Consider the following 12,430-nt stretch of genomic DNA (forward strand, 5'->3'; position numbering starts at 1 on the left):
TCACAGCCATCCTGTCGTTTCAACTGGTAAACCACAGGGATGACGTGCTCATATTCACCACCAGCTTGTAATAACTTGTACTTATTTCTGGTGGGCCACACCGTCAGCTGGGGAGGGACAGAGCACTCAGGTGGCATCCTGATTATCCTTCCAGCCTTCCGATAAGACCTTCCTTTGGAAGATGCCAGAGGGCCCTGTGGACTCACTTCTTCAAGGAGGCATTCTACCTCATCCATTTCGTCTTCAGCTTCCAACTCAGGAGTCTTCTGAATCCTCAGCCACCCCATCGAGAACACCAGCAACACCAACTCCTGCCAGATCAGTATTCCACAGAACCAAGTCAATCGGAAGTCAGAGCTGAAAACGGATGCTGGGGGAGAGTGCTGAAGACCCCAGTGGATGGTGGAGCGCCGCCACCTGGCTTCACTTTTTGGACAAATTCTCCCCGCCTCCAAGGGCAAAAGGATATGATGAGTTTTCTGGAAAGTTCTCACTATTCGAGACTGGCCTGATTTGAAGAGCAGATTCCAGTGCCAGCCGTGACATAAGCGTCCCTGTTTACCCAAAGTCCTACAAATGCTGAATTAATTTACACTGACCGACCTTAACAGGTGTGCTGCACCACCTCAGCTTTCATCTGCTTCTCTACTTACTCCTGACGTTGAACCTTGAACCTGCCCTCTGAAGTGCTGTTAACTAAGCCCTGTGAGGGCCCCTTGGAGCCCCTTCCTCCCTGACAGTGTCAGCTCTCAGTTCCGCTCCCTCTTTTCCTCCTGTATGAGTTCCTCTCCTAAGTGCAAGCCTTTCCCCAACTTCTGTTCTCGGCCATCTTTCCTCTCGAGATCCCGTGCACGTCCACGATTTCAGCTGTCTTCCTCTGGAGAAAGCAGGGCGGTCAAACAGAAGGTAACTGTCAGGTCGGAGACGAACGTTCCGGGTTGAAGCCCAGCTTCCCGACTTCCTCCCTGTCTGCCTGGGTCAGGTCTGGCATCCTCTGTGCCTCAACTTCCACATCAGTAAAGTGGGTTTGTACTGTCTAAAAAAAAAAAAATGAAGTACTTTTTTTTTAAATTTTTTTATTTTTGGCTGCTTTGGGTCTTCGTTGCTGTGCGCGGGCTTTCCCTAGTTGCACCGAGCGGGGGCTGCTCTTCGTTGCGGTGCGTGGGCTTCTCATTGCAGTGGCTTCTCTTGTTGCGGAGCACGGGCTCTAGGCATGCGGGCTCAGTAGTTGTGGCACACGGGCTCTAGAGTGCAGACTCAGTAGTTGTGGCACATGGGCTCTAGAGCGCAGACTCAGTAGTTGTGGCACACGGGCTCTAGAGCGCAGGCTCAGTAGTTGTGGCTCACGGGCTTAGTTGCTCCACAGCATGTGGGATCTTCCCAGACCAGGGCTCGAACCCGTGTCCCCTGCCTTGGCAGGTGGATTCTTAACCACTGCGCCACCAGGGAAGCCCCCCCTCCCTTTTTTTTTTTTTTTGCAGAAGGACTCACATTTATTGGTTGAAATACAGTACCTAACATTTGCTAAACATGCATTTCACACTAATTGGTCACATTTCCACAGGTAGTCAGTTCACAGAAAAGGGCCCATCCCTTGCCAGACGGCAGGGCGGGAGGTAGCAGAGGGCCTGGGTAGCAGAGCCCGCCAACTATCACTTGGTCCTGCAGGATTGATGGAACCAAGTTGGCGGGCAGCCCTTGGCCGGCCCTCTGGGGACAAGGGCTCAGAGACATCCTGTTTACTCGACTCCTGTACAGGACTGTGGGTAGAGGCGGGCCTCGGGTAGGTAGCCCAGGGGTAGGCTCGTGGATGCACGTGCCACCAGAGCTCCTGAAGGTGGTGTCACGGGAGGTGGTGCTCCCTGTGCGTTGGGTCATAGGAAGGAAATGGAGGCCTCTTCAAGGGGGTGGCTAGTCCCTGGCTGGGCAGGTGGGAAGCACTCCCCAGACATGGCCCAGACACTACAGCACAGCCGCACGCCCCTGTCGCAGGCCTGGGATGGCAACACAGACAAAAGCACCAACGCCCCAGGGCAGGCGGGGTTCCTGTCCCGACAGAGACATGGAAACAGAGCAGGGGCTACAGTATTCTTTTCCCGCAAGATTCCTCAGAGAGGAAGAGACCAGGATGTCACTCAAGAGGTAGTTTTTTTTTTTTTCTTTTTCATGGAAATTTGAGTCAACAACATTATCACCTATTATAAGACATTTCAGAGAAACAAAAAGTTTAACATTTCTTTTTTGAGATTAAACAGGCAAGTTTTATTATCAAATGTAGCAATTCTGCAACAACTCAGTAGTATTGTAGTATTACTGCCTATCTTAAAGTCTTTCAGAGCTTTGGGCAGACAGCATCTTAAGGCAGCCAAGTATAAAGAACTATTTTTCTGATCTTAAGTGCCAGTTATCACCAGTTTTCACACAAAATGGGTTTTTAAAAAAATTTTTATTTCTCCTACTGCGGTTAAAGGGCCATTGCTGGTCAGTGAAGAGGGAATGTTTGGCTCTCCATTCAAGGTGTTAATCAAAGTGATGTAAAGTAAATAAAAATAGCAGCCACATAAATCTTCATGGCATTGCATCCAAGCTAAGGACAGTATGAGTAAATTAAAGAAACATGTGCACTCAGTTAATCAAATCCTGTTTCCTCTTCGGAGTTACACGAGGCAGCAGTACTATCTAGCTAGTGTCTAATATTGCACTTTTGGAGCATAAACGCAGCTAAACACACAGTGCTAAACACTGACAGCGTCAGTACCTGTTCTCACCACGTCAGTGTCTACCTCTCAGTCCAGCATGCTGACTCTAACCCTGTGCTTTTAAAAGTTTTAATTATTTGACAGTTAAGGCATTAGAGAAAAAGTTGTAAGGCTATCTTAGTATATACAAGCATTGACTTTAGTTAGTATATTGCTTTCTCGAATACACTGTTCACATAGCTCATGTTTGTGACATTAAAAACTATGGAATTCCTTATTAAAGTCCGAACCATCAATAATGGGAATAGTACAGTATAAAACAATACATATAAAGCCACAGTATTCAATTACAATTCAAACTAGAAATTACGAACTACACGTAGCCGCTTCATTTTGGGTTTTACATTTTGGCCCCTAGTTCATTCCTGTTTACAAGTGATGCCTACTGAGAAAAAATCCAGCTTCTTAACTATGTATGTTTTGTGGTGGGTGCGCCATTTCTTCTCACTTTTTTTTTCTATTAAAAAAAAAAACACAAAATAACTGTTTTTGAGGATGGGGAAAAATTCAAACCCTTGTGCACCCTTGCTAGGATTATAAAATGCAGCAACCACTATGGGAAACATGTGGCAGATGCTCAAAAAATTGAAACTAGAACTACCATATGGCCAAGTCATCCAAATTCTAGGTACATACCCAGTGGAAAGCAAAGACTTGATGAGATATTTGCAAACTCTGTTCACAGCAGCACTATTTCCAACAGTGAAGAGGTGGAAGCAGCACAGATGTTGATCTTCAGATGAATGGGTAAATGAACTATGGTGGAAACCACAATGGAATGTTATTTACCCTTTAAAGGGAACTCCTGTCGCATGGAACAACATGGATGAAACTTGAGGACAGTATGCCAGTGAAATAAACCATTCGCACACAAAAAGTGCTTTAGAATTCCACACACATGTGGTATGTAAAGTGGTCAAATATATAGAATATCAAAGTAAAATGGTGAATACCAGTGGCTAGAGAGAGAGAAATAATAAAGACTTGTTTTTTAAAGGATGTAGAGATCAGTTTTGTAAGATGGAAAAAGTTCTGCAGATCTATAGCATAACAACAAGAATATACTGGACACTACTGACCAGTACAGCAAAAACTGGTTATATAGTACATTTTATGATTATTTTCAACTACAAAATTTTTGTAAATTGTAGTTTTTAAAATAATTAATTTGTTTATTTTTGGCTGCGTTGGGTCTTTGTTGCTGTGTGCAGACTTTCTCTAGTTGTGGCGAGTGGGGACTACTCTTGGTTGCGGTGCGCGGGCTTCTCATTGCGGTGGCTTCTCTTGTTGCGAAGCACGGGCTCTAGGCACGTGGGCTTCAGTAGTTGTCGCACATGGGCTCAGTAGTGTGGCAAGCGGGCTCCTCATTGTGGTGGCTTCTCTTGTTGCGGAGTGGGTGCTAAGATAGAAAGGGCTTTTCCAGAAAGTCTCAAAAGACGGTGGGAGGATGAACCTCCAAATGTGCATATTATTGGAAATCTGCCTTTTAGTGTATCAACTCCACTGATTGTCAAATTGGCTTGAAAATGTTTCTCATAGAAATGGACCTTTTGCTTATGGCAGAACCCAGACGACTTTGACTTTTCAAAAGGAAGTAGCAGAGAGACTTAAAGCCAGTATAGGAAGCAAGCAGCGTAGTTGCCTTTCCATCATGGCCCAGTACCTCTGCGACGTTCAGCACATCTTGACAATTCCAGGTCAGGCTTTCGTCCCCAAACCAGAGGTGGACTTGGGGGTGGTGCATTTCACCCCCCTTACCCGGCGCAGGATAGAGTAGCCATTCAGGCTGGTGGAGAAAGTCGTTCAGAATGCCTTTCAGTTCTGAAGGAAATATTGCCATCGAGGGCTTGGAGTGTTACTCCCTGAAGCTTGGTGATTAGAAAGCACTGGGAAACTGTTACAGTTGGCAGATGTGGACTCTACTCTTCGATCCACCCAGCTCTCTGTCTTACATTTTATGAGCCTCTGTGATGTATACTGAAAAATGTGTGATGAAGACCCACACCTCTTTGCTTACAATTTCAGAGAAGAACTCAAGCAAAAATCAGAAAAAAGGGTATGACAAGGAGAGTTACAGACTGTAGCTGCTACTTCAGGGGCTGGCAGCCTAGTGGATGTTGATTTTCACAATGTTGAACTTTCATACGTGTGCTCACCAGGTGTGACTTATTCCTCTTTTACAGCTTGGTAAAGAGAATAAATATCATGAAATTTTAAAAAAAGGACTTTACTGGTGGTGCAGTGGTTAAGAATCCGCCTGCCAATGCAGGGGACACGGGTTCGAGCCCTGGTCTGGGAAGATCCCACATGCCGCGGAGCAACTAAGCCCGTGCGCCACAACTACTGAGCCTGCATGCCACAACTACTGAAGCCTGCATGCCACAACTACTGAAGCCCACACGCCTAGAGCCTGTGCTCCGCAACAAGAGAAGCCACCGCAGTGAGAAGCCCATGCACCACATCGAAGAGTAGCCCCGGCTTGCTGCAACTAGAGAAAGCCCATGCGCAGCAACGAAGACCCAATGCAGCCAAAAAAAAATTAATAAATAAAAAAAACAAAAACAAAAACCAGTGGCTCTCCATTTCCCTCAAAGGCGAGGCCAAAGCCCTGACATTGCCCGTGAAACCCTCCTAGACCCGCCCCCACTGCCCCCGATCGGTTTCCTTCCTCAAAAAAAAAGAATACTTTTAAATTTATTTATTTATTTATTTATTTATGGCTGCATTGGGTCTTCGTTGCTGTGCGCGGGCTTTCTCTAGATGCGGCGAGCATATGCTACTCTTTGTTGCAGTGAGCAGGCTTCTCATTGCGGTGGTCTCTCTTGTTGCAGAGCACGGGCTCTAGGTATGCGGGCTTCAGTAGTTGTGGCACGCAGGCTCAGTAGTTGTGGCTCGCGGGCTCTAGAGCACAGGCTCAGTAGTTGTGGCGCACGGACTTAGTTGCTCCGCGGCATGTGGGATCTTCCCGGACCAGGGATCGAACCCGTGTTCCCTGCATTGGCAGGCGGATTCTTGACCACTGTGCCACCGGGGAAGTCCCACAAATGAGTTTTTAAAAGTTGCTTTTTCTGAACTTCACTGACCTTCATGGCTGTGGATTATCCTGAAATCCGTAAAAGTCCTGGCAGCATTTCCTCTAAGCTCAGAACACTGTGGTGAGGTAATAACAACCATACTATTGCTACTTTTGCAACAGTACTCTGGAATTGAGCATAATGGGGGAGGAGGAGGTGGTAGGGCAATCACCTCTTCTGCCTTCTTAGTTTGCACAGTAAAGTGGAAAATCCTGGGCTCAAATCCAGGACAGTCTGACTAGAGCCCACTTCAACCACTGAACTCCAATAATTTGTTTACACATCTTATTTAAGTCCATGTAAGTCAGTTGAGAATCAGGTAGTACCTTTGTCCTACTGGCGCAGCCCAGCACAGCGTAACGCCGGGTGAGGAGCGTACCCGCGCAACCCAGCACCTTCCAGCATTCTCAGGACCAGGCACTCGCTGCTGCCCTTGCTCTGGATGCCGAGCAAAACACAGGCACTCCTGCCTGCTACACACTTCTCATCTTTCCTGTTGGAGGAGGTCGCCTGTAGATCCAGGCTGGGCCTTACAGGCTGCCCGGTTGGAGAGTCAGTTGTGGGTTGAGCCCCACCTCACCTCTTTCCTGCTGTCAGCTGGAGTAGATAAACAGCAGATGGTCATCAGAGCAACTAAAGCCTCAGTTTCCTTAACTGTTAAAGAGAAAATTTTTGATGGAGCTCATCCTCCAGTAGCTCCCTGAAAAAGGGTGCATAAAGTGTTCCAGTGAAGAACCTTTTCCAGGACACTCAACGATGACAGTTGCCAAGTCCTGTAGTAGGTCCTGGGTGAGGAAGCCTTGACTCATGGGACATAACAGCATTGCTGGATGCCTGGTACATTTAAGAAACCTGACTGCATAAGAAGCACTCTACATGGGCACAGGATGTTACCTGGAATCAGAGAACTAAATGATCCTGACTTTTCTTGATTTTAAATGGTAAAAAGTCTAACTACTTTGTGTAACATTACTCTGTACTAATGATGGTCAGCTATTTATTTTTATTTGTATTATTAATATTCACAACTTATTTCCTAATTAAATATTTAAAAGTTCTAGTGCTAATTCTGGTGTTAAAAACTTTTCAAATCTCTATAAATCTGGTTTTGAGACAATTGATAGTATTTGACTTTCTTTGTTAGAACCAATTGCCGAGTAATAAAATTTACTTTTCAAAACAAAACAAAACAAAATCAAGAGGTTTAAATCTTGGTGATAACGCAGTTGTCTGTACAAGCAACTATATGCCAATAAAATGGACAACCTAGAAGAAATGGACAAATTCTTAGAAAAACACAACCTTCCAAGACTGAACCAGGAAGCAATAGAAAATATAAACAGACCAATCACAAGCACTGAAATTGAGACTGTGATTAAAAATCTTCCAACAAACAAAAGCCCAGGACCAGATGGCTTCACAGGCGAATTCTATCAAACATTTAGAGAAGAGCTAACACCTATCCTTCTCAAACTCTTCCAAAATATAGCAGAGGGAGGAACACTCCCAAACTCATTCTGCGAGGCCACCATCACCCTGATACCAAAACCAGACAAAGATATCACAAAGAAGGAAAATTACAGGCCAATATCACTGATGAGCATAGGTGCAAAAACCCTGAACAAAATACTAGCAAACAGAATCCAACAGCACATTAAAAGGATCATACACCATGATCAAGAGGGGTTCATCCCAGGAATGCAAGGATTCTTCAATATATGCAAATCAATCAATGTGATACACCATATTAACAAATTGAAGGAGAAAAACCATATGATCATCTCAATAGAATGCAGAAAAAGCTTTCGACAAAATTCAACACCCATTTATGATAAAAGCCCTCCAGAAAGTAGGCATAGAGGGAACTTACCTCAACATAATAAAGTCTATATATGACAAACCAACAGCCAACATCGTTCTCAATGGTGAAAAACTGAAACCATTTCCTCTAAGATCAGGAACAAGACACGGTTGCCCACTCTCACCACTATTATTCGACATAGTTTTGGAAGTTTTAGCCACAGCAGTCAGAGACGAAAAAGAAACAAAAGGAATCAAAATTGGAAAGAAAGAAGTAAAACTGTCACCGTTTGCAGATGAGATGATAGTATACATAGAGAATCCTAAAGATGCTACCAGAAAACTACTAGAGCTAATCAATGAATTTGGTAGAGTAGCAGGATACAAAATTAATGCACAGAAATCTCTTGCATTCCTATACACTAAGGAATGGTGAAAAATCTGAAAGAGAAATTAAGGAAACACTCCCATTTACCACTGCAACAAAAAGAATAAAATACCTAGGAATAAACCTACCTAAGGAGACAAAAGACATGTATGCAGGAAACTGTAAGACACTGATGAAAGAAATTAAAGATGATACAAACAGATGGAGAGATATACCATGTTCTTGGATTGGAAGAATCAACATTGTGAAAATGACTATACTACCCAAAGCAATCTACAGATTCAATGCAATCCCTATCAAACTATCAATGGCATTTTTCACAGAACTAGAGCAAAAAAGTTCACAATTTGTATGGAAACACAAAAGACCCCGAATAGCCAAAGCAATCTTGAGAAAGAAAAATGGAGCTGGAGGAATCAGGCTCCCAGGTTTCAGACTATTGTACAAAGCTACAGTAAGCAAGACAGTATGGTACTGGCACAAAAACAGAAATATAGATCAATGGAACAGGATAGAAAGCCCAGAGATAAAACAAATACCGTACACTAACACATATATATAGAATCTAAAAAAAAAAAAATGGTTCTGAAGAACCTAGGGACAGGACAGGAATAAAGATGCAGACGTAGAGAATGGACTTGAGGACACGGGGAGGGGGAAGGGTAAGCTGGGACGAAGTGAGAGAGTGGCATGGACATATATACACTACCAAATGTAAAATAGGTAGTGGGAAGCAGCCGCATAGCACAGGGAGAGCAGCTTGGTGCTTTGTGACCACTTAGAGGGGTGGGATAGGGAGGGTGGGAGGGAGATGCAAGAGGGATGAGATATGGGGACATATGTATATGTATAACTGATTCACTTTGTCATAAAGCAGAAACTAACACACCACTGTAAAGCAATTATACTCCAATAAAGATGCTAAAAAAAAAAAAAGAAAAAGAGTTTGATAGTTTCTTAGAAAGTTAAACATAAACTTGTCATATGACCCAGGAGTTCGACTCCTATGTATTTACCCAAGATCAATAAAAACATAGGTTCACACAAATGACTTGTATGTCAATGTTTATAGCAACATTATTTATAATATTCAAACAATGGAAACAATCCACATGTCCATCAACTGGTGAAAAGATAAAACACAGTGTATCTGTACATGAAATACTATTCAGCAATAAGAAGGAGTGAAATACGAATATAATATATTACACTACAACACAGGTGAACCTCAAAAACATTATGCTAAGTGGAAGAAGCCATACACAAAATAACATATGACACAGACACAAGTAGATCAGTGGTTACCTGGGGTGGAAAGTGGGGTAGAAATTAGCTACAAGGAATCTTTTGGGGGTGATGGATACATTCTAAAACCAGGATGTGGTGATGGTTGTATAAATCTATAAAGTTACTAAATATCATTAAATTGTGCACTTGAGCTTTTTATGTCCAGGAAACTTTGTGAGAACATACATGTTTTCATCCACAGTGTTTTGCGCTATGTGTAAGCTTTATGTAGTGTGTGTGCCTACCTGGGCAGAAGCTGACGCATGTAAATAATGCTGTACTGTTGGAATGTGCAGAGGATTTAAGTACTTCTGAAGAGCACCAAGTTTAAAAAGTCTTCTTAGGTAATCTGCGTAGTTACCCACAACATTGAGAAATAGATGTGCAAAGTTCCCCCTTAGTGGTGGGGCAGGTGTGGGAGGTACAAACTATTGGGTATAAAATAGGCTACAAGGATGTGTTGTACAACACAGGGAATATAGCCAGTATTTTGTAATAACTGTAAATGGAGTGTAACCTTTAAAAATTGAATTAAAAGTAAATTAAATAAATTAAAAACAAAAAAACTCCATAGTTCCCCCATTAGCATTCAGATTTCCTACACTTTTTTCATGTTTTCTAAATAGTTCGTCAGGTTTGAAATGCTGCTTATTTAAGATAGAGAATAATCACCCAGAAGTATGTGTGATGCGTAGGTTGTTGTATTAAGCTCCACAAAATCAAGGAGGGTTTTTTTAAAATTATAGAACAGCAATTATCGGGCGGCTCCCAGGTGCTGGTCTTAGCAGCCTCATCTGTACGACTTCACTGAATTCTCACAGGGACACTCTTCTGTAGAACTCTTGCTATTCTTGTACAGAAGGAGACACTGAGACCACAGGACTTAGTCACTTGTCCCAGGCCACACAGCCAAGAGGGGCAGCTGATGGACCTCGGAGTCTGTGCTCCAGATGGAGAAACAGGGGCTGGTCACACTGCATCCCATGTTGAATGCAGGGTGATCTTTCCAAACATTTAGGGGACTGTGGGAGGAGATGTCAGGGAGTGGTCATGAATGACTGAGACATGTGGGGACAAAGGGCCTTGGGGATGAGAGCCTGGGAGGCAGGGGACCAGCCCAGAGGGGACCATGGAATCCCTCCAGACCACAAAGGCAGAGTAATGAACAAGGATGCAGAGTAGACCAAGCACGGAGAGTGCGGCTTCAACGGCTAGCCAGAGGCCCATGTCCCTGTGCTCCAGGATGCTAATCCAGGCCCCAGGATGCTAGTCCAGACCCCACGATGCTAATCCAGGCCCCACGGTGCTAATCCAGGCCCCACGATGCTAATCCAGGCCCCACGATGCTAATCCAGGCCCCAGGATGCTAATCCAGGGCCCACGATGCTAATCCAGGCCCCACGATGCTAATCCAGGGCCCACGATGCTAATCCAGGCCCCAGGATGCTAATCCAGGCCCCAGGATGCTAATCCAGGCCCCACGATGCTAATCCAGGGCCCACGATGCTAATCCAGACCCCACGATGCTAATCCAGGCCCCACGATGCTAATCCAGGCCCCACGATGCTAATCCAGGCCCCACGATGCTAATCCAGGGCCCACGATGCTAATCCAGGCCCCACGATGCTAATCCAGACCCCACGATGCTAATCCAGGCCCCACGATGCTAATCCAGGCCCCACAATGCTAATCCAGGGCCCACGATCCTAATCCAGGCCCCACGATGCTAATCCAGGCCCCACGGTGCTAATCCAGGTCCCACGGTGCTAATCCAGACCCCACGATGCTAATCCAGGCCCCACGATGCTAATCCAGACCCCACGATGCTAATCCAGGCCCCACGATGCTAATCCAGGCCCCACGATGCTAATCCAGGGCCCACGATCCTAATCCAGGCCCCACGATGCTAATCCAGGCCCCACGATGCTAATCCAGGTCCCACGGTGCTAATCCAGGCCCCACGATGCTAATCCAGGGCCCAGGATGGTAATCCAGGGCCCACGATGCTAATCCAGGCCCCACGATGCTAATCCAGACCCCACGATGCTAATCCAGGCCCCACGATGCTAATCCAGGCCCCACGATGCTAATCCAGGGCCCACGATCCTAATCCAGGCCCCACGGTGCTAATCCAGGCCCCACGATGCTAATCCAGGTCCCACGGTGCTAATCCAGGCCCCACGATGCTAATCCAGGCCCCACGATGCTAATCCAGGGCCCACGATGCTAATCCAGGCCCCACGATGCTAATCCAGGCCCCAGGATGGTAATCCAGGCCCCACGATGCTAATCCAGGGCCCACGATGCTAATCCAGGCCCCACGATGCTAATCCAGACCCCACGATGCTAATCCAGGCCCCACGATGCTAATCCTGGCCCCACAATGCTAATCCAGGGCCCACGATCCTAATCCAGGCCCCACGATGCTAATCCAGGCCCCACGATGCTAATCCATGTCCCACGGTGCTAATCCAGACCCCACGATGCTAATCCAGACCACTCTTGAAAGGAACCGACCCTCCCCCAAGAGCTTGTTCAGCGTGGAGTCCTCACCTTCTCTCTGGATGGGCGATTAGAGCCAGTTCAGTCTGTGTGGGTGAGCAAAGAGTCTGTGCCGACCTCAGGGACTGAGGCTGTCTGCCGGTGGCCACCTCCAGAAAGTAGCCCTCTCAGCTTACAAGGAAAACCACAAACCAGGTCAGAGAAAGTACACTGAGACTCCACGATTTACTTAACCCAAGTGGGAACTAACCAACGCAGATAGCTTACTTCTCCTCAGGTTTGTTTAATACGAGAGAGTGTGTGTGTGTGTGTGTGTGTGCGTGCGTGTGTGTGTGCACGCGCGTGCGTGTGTGTGCGCGTGCGTGTGCGTGTGTGTGTGCGTGCGTGCGTGCGTGCGTGTGTGTGTGTGTGTGTGTGTGTGTGTCTCTCTCTGCCCTGCAGTCATAGGCACAGATCTTCCCTTTGTTCCCACCCGGTAGATCATGTTTGCGAGATTGTACTGTACATTGAGGAAGATTTCAAGGAACACACACACCCACCACCCTCACCACGAATTTCATTAATAGCAAGTCTCCTAAGAATGAACTTGTATCCAAACGATTCTCTCCCGACTCACTCAC

The 12,430-nt window shown here is 45.8% G+C and overlaps 1 protein-coding gene and 1 pseudogene across 1 annotated transcript in view; both read left to right on the top strand.

Annotated features, from left to right (window-relative positions):
• The window catches only part of ST8SIA6 (ST8 alpha-N-acetyl-neuraminide alpha-2,8-sialyltransferase 6), a 131,897-nt gene that overhangs the window by 22,958 nt on the left and 96,509 nt on the right, over positions 1-12,430 (top strand). The window lies entirely within an intron of this gene.
• On the top strand, positions 1,951-4,821 carry LOC102999989 (mitochondrial dimethyladenosine transferase 1-like; annotated as a pseudogene).

This window comes from Balaenoptera acutorostrata, chromosome 3 (assembly GCF_949987535.1).
Source record: "Balaenoptera acutorostrata chromosome 3, mBalAcu1.1, whole genome shotgun sequence".
Taxonomy (NCBI): Eukaryota; Metazoa; Chordata; class Mammalia; order Artiodactyla; family Balaenopteridae; genus Balaenoptera; species Balaenoptera acutorostrata.